The sequence below is a fragment of the Zonotrichia leucophrys genome, chromosome 13, assembly GCF_028769735.1.
Source record: "Zonotrichia leucophrys gambelii isolate GWCS_2022_RI chromosome 13, RI_Zleu_2.0, whole genome shotgun sequence".
In the NCBI taxonomy this organism is placed as follows: domain Eukaryota; kingdom Metazoa; phylum Chordata; class Aves; order Passeriformes; family Passerellidae; genus Zonotrichia; species Zonotrichia leucophrys.
Genome location: NC_088183.1, coordinates 4,872,134 through 4,895,733, shown reverse-complemented (window position 1 = coordinate 4,895,733; position 23,600 = coordinate 4,872,134). Strand labels below are relative to the sequence as shown.

Genomic DNA, 23,600 nt, shown 5'->3' with positions numbered 1-23,600 from the left:
GCACTGACTAGTCATTATTGATATCCCCATGTTCCCCCTGCTCCCTCCTTGGCTCCTTGGGAAGGTCACAGGCCTGGGATTTACAGCCCTTTTTGGTATATGGTGACTGTTACAGCAAAGATGGATGGGAAGGGAATCTTTTGTATGTTCCTCTGCCTGAAAACTTTCTCAAGGTTAGAGATCATGGGTGACTTTTATTGTTACCTTTTCTGACAACAGCCTCTCAATATGAAATAGAAACCAAAATAGAAGAGTGGCAACTACCTGGAAATAGACCTGAAAGTATTGGCATGGAGATAAAAATTGCTTATTGTTTATAGAATTTGTCTGCTTAAAGCCCACTTCTCTCTTGAGAGCCTGGCTTACTTAAAAACGAATTGCTGCTCTGAGAGAAGTTTCCTATATCCTAACTGTGTTATAGAAACATGTTGTGAAAGCAGTTGCCATGAAATTGAATTACAGGTGTTGTATTCTTCATTGCTTAAATTGCTCTATTATATCACAGGCCTCATCGTTTTGTTTTGAGCAAATAACTGCAATTTAGTAGGAGCCTAAGAGATGATGGTATTAGCAGTCAGGGGTTGTTTAAGGCTTCCTTAATGATGGAAAATTGTTCTTATCCATTTACCATGTGTTGTCTTCGTAAAAATGCATGTGCAGTGAATGGAAAACAAAAACGGTTCCCTCATGGCATCTTTTCCCTAAGTTTGTTTTTGTATTTCTCAGTGTGTGAAACAGACCCCAGTAGGTTTTTAGATTAGTCAGGGCAATATGGTCACTCATATGTAACTTTGACACAGCTCTGATACATCAAATGGTGGCACTGGATATGGTCAGATGTTTCACTTCATTCACTTTCACTTTGCTGGAATTAAGTACATGGTTGCTCAACCTAAAACTTCCCAGGTTTTATGGATTACGGTTTTAAAACATCCTTCAGGAAAATTTTAAAGATAACTCTCAGTGGTGAAAGCAATTATTGGTTTAGGCCAGAAGTTAAAATAATTTTGTCTAGGTTTGTCTAGGTTTAGATTCCTAATTGCTGCTCTGTGTGCTGCTTCTCCCCAGCCCACTCAGTTGCCTTTGCTTGGATGTGCTTTGCAATTTACCCTGGAGCTTAATGTCCGTGAATTGCTGCCTTTGGCTTGGAAACAGGGTAACTCCAACAGAAAAGGGATGCTTGCAGAGATCTCGGGCTTGAAAATTAACCTTGCTTCCCCTCCTTCCTGTCCAGCTCTGTATTAATCTACAAAAGACACTCTCTACTGAAATTCAGAGCTAAAACCTGCTGTATCATGTGGCTCAGAACAAGCTTTATCAGTTTTCCTCTGTTCCAACCTGTTACTAGTCTAGAGATTTGGTGAAGTGTTACATATTCCAATTTCACAGAGAAAATGAGGTTAGGAAGGATAGGGAGAGGTCAGTTTGTCCATCCCTTGCTTGAAGGCAGGACCTGTTCTTCCAGGTCCTGCTTTATCCTTGACAGATGGCTGTCTGACATGTCCTTAAAATTCCTCAGCCATCCAGATTTGCTTACTTGCTTCGAGGTGTCACTTGTGGAAAGCCAATTAAATCTGCTTCAATGCTCTTATTTTGCCGGTGTTCCATTAGCAATTAGGATCTGTTTTCTTGCTTGTTTCAGGGTTTTGTTACATACATGTTTTTTGTGTGTTTTTGATTTATTTTCCCCTTTTCTGCTCCTCTCCTGATTTGAAATGTGACTTTTCAACATCTGCTTTTAGCCAGTTTATGTGTCAGACCTCTGATGCTTTGCCCACGTGACTGAAGGGAGTGTGCAAGTTCCCTAATACTTCAGAAATTTCAATTTCATGGCAATCTTTAAGAATAAAAAAGGGAGTGAGGCAATTTTTAGAGTGAGTTCTTTTGAATGCATATTTTTGCTGACAAACCTTTATATTGGTGCTTTTAGTAAATCTTTTTCTCTTGTCTCTTGAAATGTGATATAAGAGAATATAACTGCTTCACAAAGTTCTGTAAAAAATTAATGTGTACTGTAATTTAGAAGATGGATCACTGGAGGGCATTTAAATGTTATGTTTTTGTTTCCTGCAAATTTTATTTTAAGGGAAACAAAATACTTACTAAGGACAGTTTCAGAAATCCAACTAAGTGCTGCTGCTCCTAAAAGAATTAAGAGAGGAGAAATGAGTGGCACAGACTGCACAGCCTAATGAGGGGACATAAGCCTAATGATGCACAATTGCAAATTGCCCAAATTACAAAGCACTGTCCCCCGCTTGCAGCTCTGCTTTTAGGGCTCTCCAGAGGTGCTCAGGATTCAGATGTGCTGCTGGCAGTGTCGTGTGCCTGGTGCCATCCCAGCAGCCACAGAGGCTCTGAGTGACTCCAGCCAGTGCTGCCCTCCATGAGTTGGTGCCATGAGCTGACAGAAACCTTTCCAGGCTCTGAACTGCACCGAGCTGCAGTGGGCAAGGTGGGGAATGAGCTTGTGGGATGACAGGGTAGAAGTCACCCCACAAGTCATCCCACATGGAGAAGTGGGAGAAGTCATCCCACAAGTTCATTGGCAATGCCAGAGATTCGGGTTCCCTTGCCCAGCACCCGCTTGATTCTCTGCTCTTGGAGGAGGCAAAGTGGTTTTCATGGTTTGACATTGACCAAATTCCAGGCACCCACAAAAGTTGCTCACTCACCCTCCCCTGCCACAGCTGGGCAGAGGAGAGAAAAATTGAATGATTTCATAAGTTTAGATAAGGACTGAGAGAAAACACTCCAAGGGCAAAACAGGCTCAACTTAGAGGTACGAAGTGAGTTATTACTAACAATATCAAAGGAGGATAATGGGAAGTAAAACAAGCCCTTAAAAATATTTTTCTCCCCTCCTTTCCACAGCCAGCTGAGGGAGACAGGGCATGGGGTTTGGGTCAGTTCATCACCTGAGATTTTCTTCTGCTGCTCGTGGAGAGGAGTCCTTCCCCTTTGAAGCCATGGGGTCCCTCCTGTGGGAGACAGCTCTCCATGGAGTTCTCCACAGAGTGGAGTGTGGGTCCATGGGTCCACTCTCACAAGCAGCAGCCAAACTGCACTTGCTGCAATGTGAACCCTTCCCACGGGCACACAGCCCTCCCAAAACTGCTGTGGCATGGGTCACTCTTCCATAGGGTGCAGACCTCCAAGTTCAGGCTGCTCCAGCCTGGAAGCAGGGCCCTCCCTCCCCTGGATCTCCCACTGAATCACAGCCTCCTCCAGGCATCCACCTGCTCAGGTGTGGGCACCTTCCCCATGGGCTATGGGTGGATCTCTGCATCCCCCATGGATCCCCATTCCCTGTACTTGGATCTCTGCATCTCCTGTGCATCCCCATGGGCTGCAGGGGCACAGCTCTTTCACCATGTTCCTCACCACAGCCTGCAGATGAATCACTCCAAGTGCTCACCTGGAGCACCTCCTTCCCTCCATCTCCACTGACCTTGGTGTTTCCACGTTGTTTCCCTCACATGTTCTCACCTCCTCTTCTCTGGCTAGGAAAAAACTGCACCCTACTTTGTTTTGATTTCCTTCTTACATATATTACCACAGAGTCATTACCATCATCTCTAATTGGCCAGCCTTGGCCAGCAGCATCCATCCTCAGAGGTTGGCTCCGCCAGACATTTTGGAAGCTTCCAGCAGCTTCTGTGGCTATCAGAAAGAACCAACAATGTGCAGAACGAGCACATTGGTGCCTAGGTGATGATACAGCTTCAGCCTCCCCAGCACTTGAAGGCTCCTGCTTGCAGCCAGGGAAGCATTTGGGGTACATGCTGCACTGCAGGGTGAGTGTCCTAAAAGGGCAAAGGTGTTTTGGTGGGACAGCAAAACCAGAGCCCGGGGTTGCAGATAAAAGCAAGGTGAAAATGCAGGTTTTTTCCAGAGGAGTGTTTACCTTCTCGCTGCCTGCTCTTCCTGACCCATAAAAGCTGCCAACTGTGGTGTCAAGCTGATAAAATGTTCACACAACTCTAGCCAGAGCAATGAACCATAACCAAAAAAAACTGAGGGATTTTTGGGTTTTTTCCCTTGGCTTTTGCCAAGGATTCCAGCAAAAGTGTAAAAATATATTTTTCTCACTGGTGTCACTTTCTACTCCTAAAATCCATCTGTACAGGCAGGTCTGTCTTACCTTTGGGGTGCTGGTTATTCCTTCTGCTTTAGTTTGTGCAGGTCAAGGATGAAGCACAGCCTTAGCTTCAGCTCTGTAACTTTGATAATAGTGAGATACCTGATAGTCTTGTGCAGCCTGTGTGCCTCAGAGATGTGATAAGCAGATATTTCTTCTGCTGATGGCTGATTGCTCATCTGAGTAAACTGGAATAATTCAGGGGAAGTCTTAGGTTTCCTTTAGAAATAGAACAAAGCATTTTGCAGCAAATGCAAAATCATGTGAGATAAGTGATGAGATTACTCAGTCAAAGCAGAATAAAAGCTGGGAGGGATGTAATTCATTGTTTTATTTTTTTCAAGCTGCTGACATGATGTGAGAGTTGCTAATGCAGTCTGAAGTACAAATGATCTGCAAAATTCCCTGATAACTACCTGAGAATTCTCATTCCATCAGCAACTTCTATGTTATCATAAATGAGACAGCTTGAAAGGCACTTGTTGCATTTTGTATTGCATGCAGAAGTCATTTACACTTCAAATGAACTAGCCTAGATTATTTTTGATGGTTTTTTTTTTTCAGCACAGCTTTCATAAGCAACGGAACTATGCTGAATTACTACTCTATAACATTTAACAATTCAAGAATCATGGGGTGAGGAGATGTGGCAAATAAACACCCTGGTGAAGCTGCTTAGCAGCTGGGATTGTAAAAACAGGGCTTCAGCGAGTCAGATTGGGATGTCTGATCGCCCCCTAAAGCTGAAAATGTTTAGATTTTAATTGTAACCTGTTTTTCAGAGCTCAGAGGGTGAATGTGTGTTTGTCTCTCGGGACCCCAGGCTCAGCCCCAGTGGCTGTTTCATCCAGTGTGAATGGTCAGAGGCATGAATTCAGGAGTGAAGCAGAGAGGGAGGATGAGCACGGAGTTTGGTCTGCATCCTGGAGGTGAAATAAACCTGAGGGAGTCTCTCCAAAGCTCCAGGGCTCAGTTCTCAGCTCCTGAAAACCAGCACAGTTCAGTATAAGTGAGGCTGAGGATCTGTCCATGGGACTTTTTCTGTGCCTTGTACAGCAGATGATGAAATACAAATGCATGTTTAGGTGATGTGGGCTGTGTGTAAGGATGAAGCAGGAATGTGCCTAAAAGCCTCCTAATCTGCAGTTTGTTCAATTCCTGCTATTTATCTCCCCATCACCCTTCCAGTATCTCTGTACTAATCTGGAAGACTCTCCATGCTGAATATAATGAATGTACAGAGGTCCAGAAAGGCCTGGGATGCTCATGGTTGCAGTGTTAAAGATAATTATCTGGTGTTTCTAGTCCAGATGCAATCCTGGAAAGCATGAAAACAGCTTTGGGTTGTACACTCATGGTGCTAGGAGAGGTCAGCAGGAGGTAGATGCTCACAAACTAATTGGACTTCTGGGATTCTCTTTTAAGGAGTGCCTTCATATAAAACAATGTATGTACCTACCCAGGATGTGCTGCTCAGTTGTTTCCTAAACTGACAGTTGTGTTAAGATAAGAGATGTTTTTATTTCACCAAAGCCCTTTTTCTCCAAGTCCAAAAGAGCTTGGAAACTAATATCTCACAGAAAAATACCTTGGGGTGTGTGTGTGGAAAAGGTGATGTGTTCTGCAGTGCTGGCAGGGTCACCCTGCATGCCTCAGTCTCCTTTCTGTTTATGGAGGAGGAAAAACTTGAAATGCAAAGGATGTGAGTGGCTGTGGGTTTTATCTAACAGGGTACAAAGTGGCCCATGTGAACCGAGGGAAGTGTTGCTACCTGGGGGAGGCTCTTCATCCTCCCTGTGTGTTGACTTCTGATGAATATTCATCAGCTGTGTGTGTGTGGAGGGTTTATAGCCTGTCACTGCAGCCTTATCTCAGGCATTAGGGAGAGGAGGCAGCTCCTGGGTTTGGTGTCTGATGTTGGGCAGGGTGAAATACAGCACCCTGTGAGCCTGGAGGGGCCAAAGCTTGTGGGGACTGAAAGGGAGCCCTGAACTGCTCAGAGAATGCCAAACAGGGAGTGCCCAAGGACAAGCAAACATAGGAAAATAAAAAGGAATCCTGAGCAGGCAGTAAATATTGTGCTTAGGAGGCTTCTCTTCTCATCCCTTGAATTTATGGCCTCAGTGCCTGCATTTTCCATCTTGCATCACTGTTCTGGGCCTGCCTAGGTGATTGTGTGCTGACCTTTTTCATTGTTTATAGTTCTTGCATGCTAGGATAGCACTAGTTAGGGTTGTGGGACACATTTTAAAATCCCCCAAAGTTGCTTTTTCTCCTTTTTTTTTTCCCCATGATGGGGTTACCCATTCCCAGTACTTTACTGGTCTCTCTAAAAGGCCCTTCATGATTCCCAGAGCCCTTCCAGAAACACCTGCATCCTCTGTCCTTGAGATGCCTGGGGACATTTGGGTTGTGCCATCTTAGGCAAAGCTCTGAGTTTTGGGAGCCAGGTGGGGATACAGCATGGTTCTGTTGCTGGGTTTTATTTGGATTCATGTTCTCTGGACTTAAGTGTGTAAGATTTAATAGTCCAGCCTAAGCTACTTGTGTGGGTGTCCCTTTCAGTGAGTGGGCAGAGGTGGCTGCAGATGCTGTGTTTGTTGAACCATTCTCTCTTCTCGCTGTTGGGCACAACCAGAGTGCTGGATATGGGAAAAGAACTCCAACACCAAGGAGTCCCTACTCTTCCCTTCTGGGCTTCACCTTCTCTAGCACAAAATACAGAGCAACATAAATTAAACCAGAAAGTTCATCTTGAAACAAGATCACTCCGCTGAGTATTCCCAGTCTCGTGTAATGCAGACATAACACTGTCCTTGTTGTGGAGAGGGTGCTGGAGTGAAGAAGGGAAAAATGGAAAGAAAATTGCCTCCAAAAAGCAGTTGCTGAGGTGGATGAGGCAGATTTGACATGTCATACTTGGCTTCTTCATCGAAATAGCTGTGACAGTGTTTGCAGGATAACTTTGCATCTCAGCTGATTATGCCCTTTCTTTTCTTAGTACCTTATATTTGGATAAAAATGCTTTTTTCTTTGTTTTACTTTGGATTAACAGCAAATCACTATTTCTTTGTTAGATGATTGAGAAGGTTTTAATTTTCCATGCTGAAAATCACCCAGCAGCTGTTTAAATGAAAAATCTGTTTTGTAAGAAAAACAGAACAACCCAAAAATTACCAGCAGCTAAAAAGTACTTGCAGCATCTGTTGTTTAACTGTATCTGTGTTGCAATTAACAACAAACTGTAATAACATATCAGCATTTAGTTCCATTAATTTTATTTCCTTTTTTTATTACATTATTATTCTTTCAAGTGGGTTCTGCAAAAGCACAAAAGATACAAACAATGCTTAATAATTGAATAGGCAAATAGATAAGCTTATTATAACTTTGTGCAAAGTCTGCTAGAAGTGTATTTTTCATAAAATAAACAAATTGATAGAAAATTATAACACTTCCAGAAAAAAGGTATATGAGCAATGATTAGGCTCACACCTGTTCAGCCACTAAAGCTTAATTGGTTGTGATTTTGTGTTTGAGGGCTCCATATCTCACTCCTGTCATGCTGTTCAGTTTGGGATCTCTGTATTATTTTTTTATTTCTTGCTTGCACATGGCTCAGAATGGTGTTCTTTGAGTTATTACAATTCAATATCACATCAGCCCCTGTGTTGAGGTTTAAAGCTGTTTCAAATCAGTGTAAACTGGCCTAAGGTTGGCTTAAATATAAATGATGGAGGCAGCTCCTCGGGCACATTCCCAGCCCCTTGCCCTGCTGTGGAAGGACATGGTGCAGGCTCACAGCTCTGACTCATCTCTTGCCTCTGGCAGTAATTTAGCTAATTAACTCAAATATACCACCTGAACTTAGATGAACTCCTGTGTGCAGGTAAAATCTGGGGCTCCCAGTTTTATGCACTGCTGACATCTATGTGTGACCAGTCTGATTGACTGTAATTTTTCTAATTTGTGAAGCAGAAGGGGAGACCCATTCCATGTATTCCACTTGCAGACAGTTGATTGAATAGTTCAATCAGCTCTTGCTTATATATATCTGCAGAAATATCCTCTCAAATGAAGACACTTGTATCAAATGGAGACACTTAAGCTGGTTTTTACTTTTTCCTTTTTTTCCTTTTTTTTTGGTGTGTGATGGGAAGATGATACATCATATGTACATCTCTGTGTTCCACAGTATTAAGTGTAAGATCTGTTTATAAATGCAGCTAATGAAATTGGGGACTGTGTGGCCTCCAACCATTTAAAATAATGGCATGAGCAATCTCCCTCCATTAGGTTTGAGTGGAGGCAGTTGATGCTGAAGTGCTGGCTCCCTCAGGAGCCAGGGAGCCCTGATTGAATCTTGCTTGCAGAATGGCCAGTGAAGATAAGTTTGTTGCAGGGCAGATGACAGCTCTGACTCAACAGAAACTGCAGTGCTCAGGGGAAGGGCTGCCTCGAGCCTGTTAATGCATTTTTCTTTCTCTTTCACTGCTGTCTTTGCAGCTTTGCAGCAAAGGCAAGTGTCCTGTGTTGGTGTTTGCCAGGGGCACTGACTGAGGGGCAGTGGTGCCAGCAGGGTTGTGCTGGGTGATGCTGCTCTGCTCTTGGCTGAAATGCCTTTGGGCTTTCTCCTGCCAGCTCTTAGTCCAGAGCAAATAGTTCCTTTAAGAGGGTGGTTCTCCAGCATTAAAAACTCTGACCTGTATTCTGGCATACTTTTAGCAGAAGACTAATTTAAATTGTTAGGAATTTTCTTGGCTACCACGAACTCCTTCTAACAAGGGAGATGACCAGGCCACAAAGCGACCAACCCTCCTTTTTTATCCTGTTATAATGTGTTTCAAAACACAGAAGTTGTTGGGAGATGCTCAACAAATGAGTTGTGACACAGGTTGATGAGCTGCTGTGTGCTCTGCCGCAGTCTGTCTGTCTGGAGCGGTGCCCATGGCTGGCGGGGTGCTGTTTCTGTGGGGAGACGGCCACACCATCCCCTCGTGGCCACTTGGCAAGGAGAACTTGATTTCTCACCACCACTGGTAAATAGTGTGGGCATGAGAAGCCTGGAAATGCGTGCTGCTCCTGCCTTTGGCTCAAATTCACTGTGGATCCTGAGCCTGCTTACTGTTCCTGCAGGAAGAGCTCTTGGGGACTATTTCAGCACTCTGTGCACCAACCACCAGCATGAAACATCCCTGGCTTTGCAGGGGAAAAATAAAATTGCTCCAGATAAAGGCCTGTAATATTTGAATATAAATACATCTGACAGAAGTTGCAGCTGCATGCATATCAGGACAGGGCAGTACTTGACTGGAACCATGAAGGCTGAAGTGAGCTCACAATTCAGTAGAATGCTACAGAAATGGGCTTGCAGGGTACTGGCCTGTATCGAGAGGAAACAGGAATTCTGCAAGACAAATAACAATTCCCAAATGCTTATCTAGCACAAACACATTGAGCAAAATAAAGTTGACTCTTTCAAGTGAACATTTCATGCTGATGAGGGAACCTGGTGACGTCTTCAGTTGTGGAAAATAACCAGAAAAGGGGAAATTTGAGAGGGAGAGAGAAGTGGAGTTGGAGGTGCAAATCTGTAAGAGAGACAAATCAGCTGCAGCTTCTTCCAGACTCTCTTCCCCACTCTTCCATCCCTGTGGGATTGTGGGGAAGCGTTTATGTGATGTGGGCAGCAGCTGAATGGAGCAGCAAGGTGAATCTGCTGGACCTCCATCCCCCTGGACACAGTGGATCACTCTGCTCTGTCTTCTCACAGTGGTTGCTCACTTTGTATTTTCTGTAGTGACATTTGTGCAAGGCAGCCTCAGACTTAGGAGGAGCTCTGGCTGTTATTTTACATCTCCAGAAATAACCCTCTGCACACTCAGGATCAATCTGAGACTGCCTTTTATGTGTGGCTTTTCCCAGCCTTCCCACAGTTTTACAGGCATATAATAATTTTACCAAAAGCAACGTTGCAAATCCAAGGAATTCAGAGTTAAGCTTAAGTATGTCATAAACCTCAATGAGAGGGTTATTTTGCTGTACTGCTCTATCATATGGGGGAATTAATTTATCAGAAGTGCAAGAGGAGGTTGGTGCTTCTCTCTCCTATGTAGCTTAGAAATGTATGGGTGAATGTAATGGTACTTCTCAATTTCCTGGAATTGGAGTGTGATGGGATTTTTTGAGAATACTGAAGGACTTCTGTGTCTTTAATTGAAAATGGCACACAAACAATGTGCCACAAATGTGGTTTGCAGAGCCTTATTTTTCACTGCCAAGGTTGAAGCTTTCAGCCTTGAGATTCGCTTTGCAAGTTTGTGAAGGGGGAAGGAACACCTGGAGAAACTTGTGATGTTCTGAATGTGGGGGATGTAGTTTATTGGTTCACTTAGCCTGGCACACTCACTGGGGTAAATCCTAAAATCATGATGGCACATGTCACATGTTGGTGTGTGAACAATATTATATTTGAGTGCCATTTGAAAAATGTGGTGCTTCTAGTGCATAATTGCAAATCAGCTCATGCTTTTATAATTAGCTTTGCCTAGATAAAATGTAATAAAATACAATATTTGTCCTCATGTGAGACAGTTGATTAATTTAATCACAGCTGTGATGAAGAGCTCATTTTGCTTCTAAGTTTCTTTCCAGTTTAGTTTCCTTTGCCTTTGAAGATGCAAATGCTGCTGATTTGGGGATCACTTGGAATTCCTGTCTTGTGAGAGGCAGGGCAGAACACTGAGTAATACAAAGTCTCTTGAAGCTGATTCACCCTCTCAGATCATTTTAGGATTTGGATTTCACTTGTGTTAATGACAAGAATTATGCATAAAATACATTTCTGAATCGGTTCTAAGTTTGATGTGGCTCAAATCTGAGCTGTGCGTTCAAACCTGCTCAAACTATTAAGTTTTGAGTTATTAATAACTTTTTTTACTAATAATTTTTAAAGAGATGGAGATATAATCCAGTGTCCATATAACCTGCTACTGTCAGTTTGAACATTTGCAATATTTAGCACACCATGGCTGCAAATGAACTTGGGAGTTGGGACTGAAAAATTCAGTGCTTCTGTGTTTCTTCTCTCAGCTGGGCAGGTAATCCCCCACTAACCCCATGAATTTCAATATTAAGCCTAGATCAGATCCCAAGGCTTTAATTTTTTCTGTTTGTGTAAATGCTTCATTTTGACCTGATGGAAAGGTCATAACTCAGGGCAGCAGTTTCCCATCAGTGCCTTTCAGGTGCTCTCACCTTTCACTCTGTCGTGTTTTGTGGTTTCCTCCCATTTCACACTGCTTGGTTCCCGATCTTCCCTCTGTCCTTCCTCTGCAACCATCTACTTTATTTTAATCTCCTTGACAGGACCCTCTTATCTGTTCCTGCCAAGCTCCATTTAACCAGGGCTGCCTTGAGCAGATTTGTGTCTCTGCCTTCCGATTTCCCGCAGGGCGCGCCGTGAGCGGACCCCAAGCTCCCATCTAAATGTGATTTTTGATAATTTTAGGCTCTTGCATCCAGGGTTTCTGTTCTCCTGGGAATATGAAATCTGGACATGGCCATGGGTGGGAGGATCTGTTGTTTCTGTTTTCCACTCCTCCTCCAAACCCACTCCATGTCTCTGTCAGTCTGGGACCTCCTTCTGTTGCAGAAAAAAAACCCCAAAAACCAAACACTCGCGAAAAACTCTGCCTTGTTCCTCCTGCTGAATTCACCCCATTTGTTTCAAAGACCAGGCTGGCCACTGGCTCTGTTTGAGTAGTAGAAAATGATTTTGTAGCAGTGAATTATTGCAGGGCTGGTGGCCAGCAGCCTCTGTCTGAAGCCTCTTTTTTGGAGCATGTGAAGATTTATGGGCAGCTCAGAGAGTGCTGAGCACGCTGTTGTGTGCTGGGCCAGCTCACTGCTCTGCACGTGGAACCATCTGAGCCTAAGATCTTTTTTAGTAGCTGAAATAACGTTCCTTGGGGAGCCTGAAGTGGTCAAAGGGTTGGGTTGTTGTTTGGTTGGTTGGTTGTTTTTTTTGAAGCATCTAAAAATACCATATACTGAAAAGGATATATGAAATTAAGAGCATTTATGTTTTTTTCTTTTTCTCATTTCTAAAATTTAAAATTAGAGACTGTTTAATTTTCTTCCTTGTGGCTGAATCTTTCAGAGCAAAGAATTGCACTTCCTCTCCTAATTCTCCTCATTTCACATATACCTTTGAGTGATAATTTCCATCCTTTCTTGATAAACAAAGTATTTTCATTTTGGGACACATTTGAATGCTATTTTAAAATAAAATTGATTTTCCATCTTTATGTAATTAAATTGTGTAGTCAGAAGGAAATTGTATTGGAATAACAAATGTGGTGTTTTTCCTCATTTTAGGTATGTACTTAAAAAATAAAACAAAGCAAAACCAATAGCAAAATATTGCTGGAAGGGAAGCTGTAGTGTCTGATACAGCAAGGGAAAAAGGCTTATTTTTTATTCTGTCAAAAGAGAGAGGTCACTCTGAGACTCTGACACTGAAGTTGCCTTGTGTGATATAGATTTTGAAATTGCACTGTGATTCCTCACTTTTTAATAAGCAGAGAAGTGCATGAGAACTTTCCCAAATTAGCATCACTATCCAGTGACCTCTGTGGGAGTGAAAAGGGAAGAAAACCTCACAAGAGTAGGGTGATTAATTGGGTAAAACATCGTGTCATTTAAAAAATCTTTGACCTGGAGTTGTGTTTAAAGCATGTGTCATCTGGTGCCATCCACACTTGTTTTATTTATTATGTTTAATACCATTGTAATCCATTAAAAGGTATATAATGGGCTGCTCCTCAGTTCTGGTTGTGCTCTAGTAGCTGTTTTCTTTATTAGTATGAATATTTGCTATGAGAGAGCAAGCATGCTTTAAATTTCTCTTTGTTCCAAAGTCTGTAACTAGCTGAAGTTTATCCTTTGCTGAGGGGGAAATATTGCATTTGGGCTTTTTCTTCTCTTCCTCATTGCTCAGCATTTGGCCAGAGCAACCTGTTGTGGTCCAGCAGCAGTGGGGTGCTTTGGATGTGTCATATTCTGCATATTCAGAGCTGTCCAGCAATAATGTCAAACTTTTGCCTCAGTGTGACCAGGCAACGGGCAGGTGCACTGTAGTAAAACATCTACTTCCATCTGTTATGAATGTGAGTTTTCTGTTTCTCCAGTTTCCCCTCAAAAAACAGAAACCAAAAAACAACCAAATGAACAATAAAAAGAAAAAGATCTTTTTGTGTGTGTTTTAACACAGCTGATGTGCATTGTGTCAGTCCACAAAAAGTTGGTTTGTTCCCATGCAGTGCAGTGAATGCCCTGATTTTGGCTGGCTAAAGATGCCTGTTCTGAGTTTCATTGCATCTTCTTTTCCTGCATGCTGAAAAATGGAGACTTCAAAATCATTTCACCTGCACAACTTGTAAATTACTGTAGGATTGGTCTCTGAGCTAACATTGGATCTTGTTAGGCGTTGGATTTGAACACATTTTTTGTGTGAAAACATGCCAGAAAATCTTGAACTTAAAGAAAAATATGTGCTTCCTTGCAATACTGAGTTATAACTTGAATTTTGTGGATCATAGTGGTTCAGTGTAAGGCAGCAGCAGCCTGGCCTCAGCCTGCAGACTGAGCTTGTGTATTGGCTGCTCTGAACCTGTCAGTGTCAGAAGCTCACTGCAATTAAAGTCCCAAATGTTTAATGAGATGCGGGCAGATAATTCTGTCTGGCATTTTAGATAATACTCAAGATGTTGAAAAGCTTCAAGAGGCATTAAGGGGAAAGGATGGCTATTGCTGTTGAGGACAGAGTGATTGGTGAGGGGATGCAGCTGCATCCCAGTGGGGTGGGTACCAGCCCTTCCCTTCCCTGGCTGGCATTGCTGCCTTGGCCCAAGTGCCTGGGGAAGTGGCACATCACAGCCATCTGCAGAAATGACATGATTGTGATTCTCAGCCTCCTGGGGATTTGGGAGAATGAATCTGATGGTGATGAGGTGCTTATGGGTACAGCAGTAACAGGGCCAAACAGGCTCTTCAGACAGGGAGGTGGGGAGGGACTGGGAGCAGAGCCTGGAAAATGACTTTTTTTTTTTAAAGCAGACAGAATTTGCATGCAGGAGTTTGTATCCACACAACGAAATTAAACTCGGTGTCTGTCTCATCTGACAAAATTGTTGCTGTTCCTTCAGCACTGCCCTGTGTGTGTCTCAGGGGAAAATCAAGCTCTGAATTTTGAATTTTGCCTCGTGCTGCTCATTCCTCCTGCCCCACCTCGGCCCTGCAGAGGAGCCAATCTCTCTCTGTGAGAAATCTGAGTGTTAATAATTTCTGGCAAGTGTTGTGCTGAAGCAGACAATTCCCTAACGCCAGCCAGGCGTGGTGAGGAGTTACACTGGACAGGGCAAGGAAAACACTTCATTCATGTTTGAATTCCTCAGCCTCCCAGGGCAGCCCTGTGAGCCAGGGCAGATCCATTTCACACAGGTGCTTTCCTTTGGAAATGCCTCTGGTGATGGGCTGGTATGCAGGGGTGGCTGCTACTTTCTGTGAGAATACTCTCTGGCTTGAGATATTTTAAAAATATTTTAAATTTAATATTAAAAAAAAAAAAATCCTGCCTTTTTTGAGATGAATGAAGTAGTAAGGATATCCAGATTTAATCTTGGCTCGTGATGGGGTATCTGTTCCCTAATGTCTCTTGGTCAATGGGAGCTATGAGCCAGGTGTATTCATTTGGGCATATTCAACATGTGTATTTGATAAATATAAACCTGGTTAGTTAGTTTACTGTTAGCTTTATTTTTAATTAGATATTCCCTCTCCCTCTGCCCTCAGTATTTCTGCCTATTTTTTTTTCTCCAGTGTTTTTAAGCTGTTTTGCAGATGGATGTTAGAAATTGGATTGACTGGGAAAAAAATGATTTATGATAAAGGAAAAGTCTTGACTGTGTTTCCAATACTGTTTTATTTAAAAGTCATTGGGGAAAAGAAAAGCAAGGTGGGCTAAATACTCCAGCATTTGCTTGTGCTATTTTTCAATCTAGAAAGAAAGGGTGGTTTATAACTAAGTCTCACTTGGAATTGCTGGTGCTTGCCTGAGCTCCATGGGGATTTCTGGAGTGTGGCTGTCCATGCAACATCAGGATCTCCCTTCCCTGACAGACAGGAGGCCTGTGAGAAATTAGTATCTGTGCCATGAGAATATCATTAATACTCTGCTTGCCTCTGGGAAGCCTTTTTGTGTTCTTTAGGGATGAAATCCTGGAGCTGCAGCCTATTGATTCCCATCTCCAGCTGCAGCTCTGTGGGGTCAGCAGGCGTGTGTGGGCTCAGGGATAACGAGCTGCTGCATCCCAATCCCACTTAATCCACACGAGCTGACCGTGGGTAAACTGGAGGTGGCTCAAGGCTGCTTGACTTCGGTTTAGGAAAATATTTGTAATCACAAATATCTTTTTAATAACAGCATTTTCAAGGAGCTTCAAGGGTTTGGGGAGCTGTTTTAGATCTCCATTTCATTGCATTAAAAAGGATATAAACACAAACTCAAGTGTCTTTATGTTCTCAGTGCAAAGGATATTTTTGTGATATATACACTTAAAGATTGTGGAAAGCAGTAAAATAGTTCTCTTTTTAAAATATAACATATTCCATGCAAGAAGAGATTAAACAGAGTGCAGTTTAATGCTGTGTAAATATTTGTATATAAATAGAATAATCCTTTTTTAAACAAATAACTCCAAGGAGAGTAGATTTCCTTTGTGCAAAGATTGTGCCTGTAATAGTTTTCACCTACCAGTTTAGCAGTGCATTCAGACTGTAATTTTATTTGCCTGAATTGTACCAGGGACAATGGCAGAGGAGGTTGCCAGCACTGCTCCTTACATGAAAACAGCAGTTCAAAGGCTCCCAGGTATTCTGCCAGTGACACTTTCCCTGTCTTCCCTTTCTCTTTCTAATGGAACTCTGATGGAAATTACTGTCCAGTTTTCAGAAGGACAGTTTGTGGCAGTTCATGCTTTACTAAGAGGTTTCTAATGAAGTTAGAAAAGCTGCAAAGTGAGATCAAATTTCACTAAGCAAAAGATTATTATTTCAACGCTAAACTAATTTTTAAAATAATGAGATGTGCTAGATGGACTGCATCCTAAAATGGATGCAGTTTAGATATCTATAATGAAATAGCATTTGTGTTTAGTGATACTTAATTTTTTCTTCCCTCTTTTTATTTAGAATGAGTGAAAGTGACACATTGCTGTGGTATTTCCAGATTGCTGCATTATTCTTACAAGGTGGAAGGATGCTTTGTATTTCCTCTGCCAGTCCTGAAAAACCACTGTTAAAGACTTAAATTAGAAATAATTTAGAAATATTTGGAATTATTTTAGAAATAATTAGAGATAATTTTCCTAAGCACCTGTAGGAGTAAATCTGTGTGGCAGAGGCACTTTTAGAGTTCAGGATCCTGCTTTCTGCACAAAGTTCTCCCATACCCAAGCAGGATAATAGAAGTGATTGATGTCTGAGCTGAGTTGTTTGGGTTTTTTAATTCTTCTCCTACTTATAATTTCCTCTTGCTCTCACCTTATGCCGTACGAGTTGGTGGTGAAGCAGCTGTCCTAGGATCTAATATGAGATATTTTCTCAGCATATGGTGGGAGTTTGAACTCAGGGTGTGCCTTGAATACCAACAGCTTTAGCTGCTCCTGTGGAATAGAGGTTTTGGGATGACTGAAGGGAGACACAGTGGGGCAAACCCCAAAGGCAAAATCCACTTGCTGGGATGCTTCTCTTCCTCCAAACCAAGATGATTCCGTAAATCCATTCATTTATTTTTATTTGTATTAAAGAATAATTGTTAGCACTGAAAATCAGGTCTGTAGCATGAGCTTTGAAACAATTCACATCCTGAAAATGAAGTGTGAGCTGGAAGATCAAAGCCCAGCAGTGAGGGCTGGTGAGGGACAGAGCTGGCAGGACACACATGGGGACACAGCTCCAGCAAATTTAAATTAGGTGAATTATTGTTCAGTTAGAAAGTCCCAGGGCACTGCCTGTGGTGTTTCTTCTCAAATGGAAAGAGTTAACATGAATATCCAAACAAAGCAAGTATTTGGAGAACACTAAAATGAGCAAAATAAACAGCCTCAAGTAAAGCATCACTGAAAATTCCAAAGGAAGGGACAAAAGCTTGGCGAGGAGCTGAAAGACATGACTCCCAAATATTTCAGTGATATTCAAAGATCCCATTTTTTGGCCAGCTGTGGGCTCAGTTTCAGTTATTTGGAGCCCACACTCGGTGATCTCTCTCTCTGAGGGGCCGGAGTCTGTGCTTGGCTGATTCTCCTCACGCAGCTTGAAGGAAGCAAACAGCTCCAGTGCTGCTCTTCTGGGCTTTGGTGTGAAAGTTGCTTCTCTTCCTTGCAAGATTTATGTGCTGCCTTCAGATGCACACTGGTGGCTTTTTGCTAAGTTCCTGCTTCTACACTTCCAGGTGGTAGAAATCCACACAGATTTGTTACCTTCAGTGAGGTGATGTAATTAACATGAACTGAGATCTAGCCCTTAAGGATATTCCCAACATTTTAAGTTAATTTTAGTATAACTTTAAAGGCAGTCACAGATAAGATTTAAATTTCTTCTTTAGGAGTGGTTATTTTTGTTTATATTATTCCCATTTTCTTGTAATCCACTTGGACATGAGTAAACACAGCAGAATAAATCCCACAATGTTGATTGTTTCTGGAAAGGGATGCTCTGTGTTGACTAAGAAAATACTGAATTATTAAGTAGTTTTATAAATATATTGCCTGTCAGAATAAAATTAATGGGATGGTAGATGCAATTGTTACACTGAGGCTAAGACCTGAGATTTGTGGATGGAATAGGAATTATTTTTATGTTGAACAACAGAAAGAGTGTATGAAATACTTCTGTTCAGTAAAACCTTTGCTGAAGTCACCAGAATTGGTGTTCATTTGTATGGAAATGGTTTGTTATCTTGCACTGAGATTTTTCACCAGAAAGAACCTAAATTTTGTCTCAAGCATGATGCTCAAGAAAGCTTTCTCATTTGTAAAGGCATGTAAGACTTATGTTTATCCTCATCTTTAAAATATACTTATTCCCATCTTTAAAATAATATACAAAATAATCTTCTATGAAAGGCAAGTGTTAAGAGGCCACAGAGGATACTGGGAATGGAGGTTTATGTCATGAGATACCTGCCTCTAATTAGCAAAATCATCAATTAGCAAAAAGGCATCACTCTGTGCCATCCCCTTGCCATGGAATGTTGCTGTTCAGGGTGCTTCATGTCCTGGTGTAATTATATCAAAGCAGGGAGATTTGGTGGTAGGGAATGGCATCTGTAAATTCTCGTTTGTTTGATGACAGAATGCTGGAAGGGGCTGGCAGTGCCATGCTAATTGTTGTTTGTGTTTAATAAAAGTGGCTGTGTGGTAAGTGTCAACTGAACATTAAAATGATATTATTAAATATGGATCTGTGCAAGCTGCTAACTGCTTTTGATCAGCTCATATAAACATGATGCATCCCTTAATTGTATTAAATTTAAGTAAATTTAACAATTAATCTTCATTTAATTAACACTGCAGTTTTGACAGCCTATCATTTAGGGGTTGTTCTAGATTCTTTTCAGCAGTCAAACCAAATGCTCATGATTTATATATCTATATATTTATTAATTTATTTTCACTGCTTTTTGAGAGGACATGTTTCAGGGAAGCACCTTAAAAGGTAAATGCTGGATAAATCATTTGAAGTGTGTGTGTAGCTAAAATACTGCCCTGATCAGCTGCTCTGGCTTTGCAAGCATCATGCTGCATTACAAGTACACAAGAATCTTCAGATTTTTCTTTGAAACTTGTTCACAGAGACTGTCTGGCAAACAAGCCCATTCCTACTGCTCAGGGAGTAGGTGCAGAGCTACAAAGTTGAAGAAAGCTTTATTAATCCGACCTCTGGTCCTTCAGTCTCATTGATTTTTGACATGGCTACTGGAAAACCACTGGCTTTTTCTTAATTCACTGTTCAGCTTCTTTTTTTTCCCCCTTTTTTTTGTGATCAGCTGATGCTAAAACTCTCTGGGAAGAATTCAGTGAATATTAAAGAAAGAGTAATTTAAATTACAGGGCAAAGGTAATAAATCACTGTGCTTGGTACTCATTCTAAACTTCATCTCATTTAGAGACTTTTTTTCATGGTGACAGAATTAAAATATTAATTTGGTTTTCAATGATTCTCTTTCAGCTGCACTTTCTGTTTCTGCCTTAGGTTTGTATAGATTTTGTCACTTTAAAAAATGTACCACTGAGGGTAGAGGTTTAATTATCTGATTTGCCTTTCCATTTAAACTTCCAGAATGATTTTAATCTAAAGATCTTATCTTTTCTGTATTTGATTATTGGATGTAAATCCATCACATGGAGATATTTGTATCATCTGTCACATAAGTTGGATAAATGACATTCAGAAATCAGAGTGTGCTGCTCATTTGGAGTTACCCCATTTGGATGCAGTACTGCTCAGGAGGGTAAATCCACTCTGGATGCACCACTGCTCTGTGGTCATGGAACTGGGCTGGCACAGGAGAGCAAAGTGAAGCAAAATCAGCTCCAGCAATGTTAAAAACAGTTAGATAGGATAAAGTATTTCAATATCTTAAATCTCCAAAAATAAAAGTGTGTTCCAAAGTCGTACCTCATTGTGATGAGACATGGATGATCTTAGGAAAGGAAGCAGGATTATCCTATTCAAGCCCCATGGAATCCCTCAGGAAATGCACTGTACATATTTCCTTGTGAACTCTTCAATCCCTGCATTTCCAGTTATTCAAAAAAGCAAAATATGAACTCTTTGGTGGGGTTTTGCTGTGATCCCTTTGGGCTTGTGCAGTCATGAGTAATCTCTTGCTGTGTAGAAACTGGACATTTCTCCAGCTGGTGCCACATCTTTTAGTCTTCCCCAAAATTAAATTATTGCTTGGATACTAAGTGTGATGTAAATCTCTAAAGAGGTCTAGTTCTTCTCTGTGGGATGTCCCCACAAAGGGGATGCTCCTGCAGCATTTGCTGCAGTGATTGCAAAGTGATGGTTGATTAATTCTCTTCACATTTTGGATTGGTTTATGCTGTTTCGGTGTCCTGCAAGGCTTTTTGCTCCAGCATAGATGGAAAATGGAGCATTGCCAGTTGCATGTGATGTAACAGTTGTTGTTCACCTGCATCTGATGTCAGAGTCTGTGGAGATGGGAAATGGGGAGGGAACAGGTGAGATACAGGACAATGACATCATTTTTAGCTTAATAAAACTCCCTGGCTGTGAAGATTTCACCCCCAGGCTGCTCTGCCTTGGAGGATTCTGTGCATGCCCAGGGTCTGAAATACAGACTTGGCTCCTGTGTCCCTGGTACTAATTCCACACTTATAATGAGAGCTTCTTAATTAGGCCTGTTTCACAGGAACACTTACTCTCCACTTATGCAATGAATTTTCTGTAAGTAAAAGAGTAGTACAATAATTGTGATGCATGATGGGTGTGTTTAGATAACCCTCCTATTATTTTAGGAAGTGCAGTACTTCAAAGAAAACTTTTCCCAAGGTGTCCCTTAAACTTTTCTTTTGTATTACCCTCTGGATTACTCTCCTATCTTCTTCCTTTGATATGTTAATTCAGTCATTTTTTTCTACCAGGGCTCCTGCTTTTTTTCTTCTTTTTTAAACTGTAATTTAATTTTGTGGAGAGTTAATGCTTATCAGTCTTGTTTTACTAGTTGACAATTTCTGGGACCATTTTTCTTCTTTGAAATGAAAGTCTGTGTACTGTTCTGCCTGACTTTTGTGTTTACTAATCCGTGTTACTATTTTTTACCAGATTTTCCTTGTTACTGTTTGTTCTTTTTGAAACAGCAGCGCTAATTTTTTTCTTGGTTTCAGTTCGAGCTGTTTGGATCTCATAATGCTTTAGCATAATTAAGAAACATATATCAAAGCTGCTGACTGAAAGGTTTTGTCAGTCTCTCTTCCACACATATACTTGTCAACTTTGAAACTTCAACCAAGATTAGTCAAATTTACCCACAGTTCATGAAAACTTGACTCTGGTGGAAAACAAATGTTTGGATTTGAAGCAAACTCAGCCTCAAGCTTTGGGAGCTTCAATTTCTTGGCCAAAAGCTTCACCTGTCAGTTTTCAGGAAAGCTTGTACAGCATATGAGATCTGACTTCTTTTCCATCAGCTATACAGCAAATGGTAATGAATTAATTTACAACTCATTATTTAAGCCCTTTGAGCAATAGCTTTAAAGATCTATCTGCTGTTGTCTCAAAAATTAAGCACCCAGCTCTGCCACCCGTGTACAGTTGGATGATGCAGATTCTGCAGGGCTGCAGTTTGCTCACACTGAATTGTAAAAATCTTAATTCTTTATCCCTTTCTTACTCAGCACAAAGCTGATAAACCAGTTTTGTTTGTGCTTCAAATTTAGCAGAAGTCATATGGTTTAGCAGGAGCTTAATTATATTTACTGATGAGTTCAGCCAGCTCTTCCAGTGGGTTTTTTCCCCTGATGGCACTGCAGAAACATCCTGGCAGGGCAGCTGAAAATATTCCTTCCCAGCAGAAGGAACCTTTATATTTCTGATGCACTAATATAGGAAGAGAGCTTCTGCCACCAAAAGAGGAGGGGAGGAGGGAAAGGCCAGGATTAGAAGTTCATTTCCATGTGGCTGTTCCTGTCACTGCAGTGATCTCAGTGAGCTGCTGCTGTTTGGGGTCTTGCAGGGTTTCTGTGGTCACAGTGGGGCTGAATTCTGGTGTGTTAAATCAGCTTTACCAGTCCCAATCTGTCCATCAGCGTGGAGTTACCTCCTTGGCTCTCTGTGGGTTTGCTTCCATGGTATTGGTGGCATTTACCTCATTCTTAATTATTTTACTAATTTTGATCTTCGTTGTGAGGGTGGGGAGGCCCTGGCTCAGGGTGCTCAGAGCAGCTGTGGCTGCCCCATCCCTGAAATGTCCAAGGCCAGGTTGGATGGGGCTTGGAGCACCCTGGGATAGTGGAAGGGTCCCTGCCTGTGGCAGGAAGGTTGGGATGAGATGATTTTAAGATCCTTTCCACCCCAAACCATTCTGGAGTTCTGATTCTATGATGCTGATGTATTTAACAATACTTTTCAGCTCGTTAGAACTGTACTGTGTCTTTGCCTCCAGGCTCTTGAATAGCAATTAACAGGATCAGTACATAATGAGATACTCTCTGTATGTTGAAAGTCCTTTTCTATTTATGTGTCTAGAGTACATCAAATGAAATTCAAACCTCTTGGGTGACTGTTTTTTCTCCCCACTCTTGTGCTTTTTCTTGGTGTTTGTGAATTTTGGTCTCCAGAGATTGTCACTCATGCTGATGGAATTAGGTGTCTGTGGTCCATCAGCCCAGAAATACTCCACTGAATATCTCTTTATAAGGCTGGCTCACCATCAGAAGCAAAGTTGGACAAGCCCTGAGCTTTGGGAATATCTTCACCTATCTGAACTGCATCTTTTTGGCTGGAGCTAGATCCAAGAGCCAGCTGCACTCAAAGGCAGGGAAAGTTTGCATCTGGAGATGGATTTCAAGTCTTATCTATGCTTGATTTTTTTCCCCAGCTCCTCTGTGAGCTCCCCTGTACCAGTGTGCAGTTGCTCTGACAGGCAAGACAGAGATTTTGTAATTAGGAGCCTTCCATCATCTGGTGTCCCTGCTGCGTTGCCTCGCCAGCTGTCTTCCCGGGGCTGAGGAAGCTTTGCTTTTACCATGCTTCACACAGCATTAAACTGTGTAGAAAAGGCTAAATATTGTAGGCCAGATGCTGCTTTCCCTTTGCCTTTTATCAGCCTAGAGAATAATCTCACTCCTGGGATGGCACTTTGCTCCTGTTAACCAGGGCGTGACTGCAGGAGCCTCCTGTTCCTCCTTGGTTCTCCTTGTTCCCTGGCCTTTGGCAGAGGGTTATTTCCACTGTGGATTGATTGTTTGGGACCACCTTTTCTTTTTGATTTTGAGATATTTTGGTGGGCTTCACTCCAGTTGCATCATTAAAGCAAGCAGAATGTGTAGTGTTTTTTCCTTTATTTTTCTCTCATATGTATTTTTTAAGAAATCCCTAAAGCAGGAATGGCAGTCACATCTTTTAATATGACTGGAGCTAAGCTCTCTAGTTATTTATCTAATGAAAATGAATTTTTCTACAGAAAACTGCAGTTTTCTGTGTTCTCTTTCACCACACCAAGAGGCATTCTTTGAACTCCTCCCCATTTCCTTCTCCATTTCTCTTTGGAAATGCTCCTTATCTGCTTTTATCCTGCGAGGGAGGAATTTTTTGAGCCTGAAATGAAGAAGCAGCCCCTAAGGGGACTTTAATACAGAGAGGTTACAAC

At 41.8% G+C, this 23,600-nt stretch overlaps 1 protein-coding gene across 13 annotated transcripts in view; it reads left to right on the top strand.

Moving 5' to 3' along the window:
- Positions 1–23,600, top strand: part of SGCD (sarcoglycan delta) — a 492,080-nt gene that overhangs the window by 255,760 nt on the left and 212,720 nt on the right. Inside the window, exon 1 of one of the 13 annotated variants that reach the window (XM_064724708.1) lies at positions 13,983–14,004. The exons of the other annotated variants lie outside the window; for them this stretch is intronic. The gene's annotated coding sequence lies outside the window, so the exon portion shown is untranslated. Of the gene's footprint in view, positions 1–13,982; positions 14,005–23,600 lie in introns of those variants that run through there. 13 annotated transcript variants of the gene reach the window in all.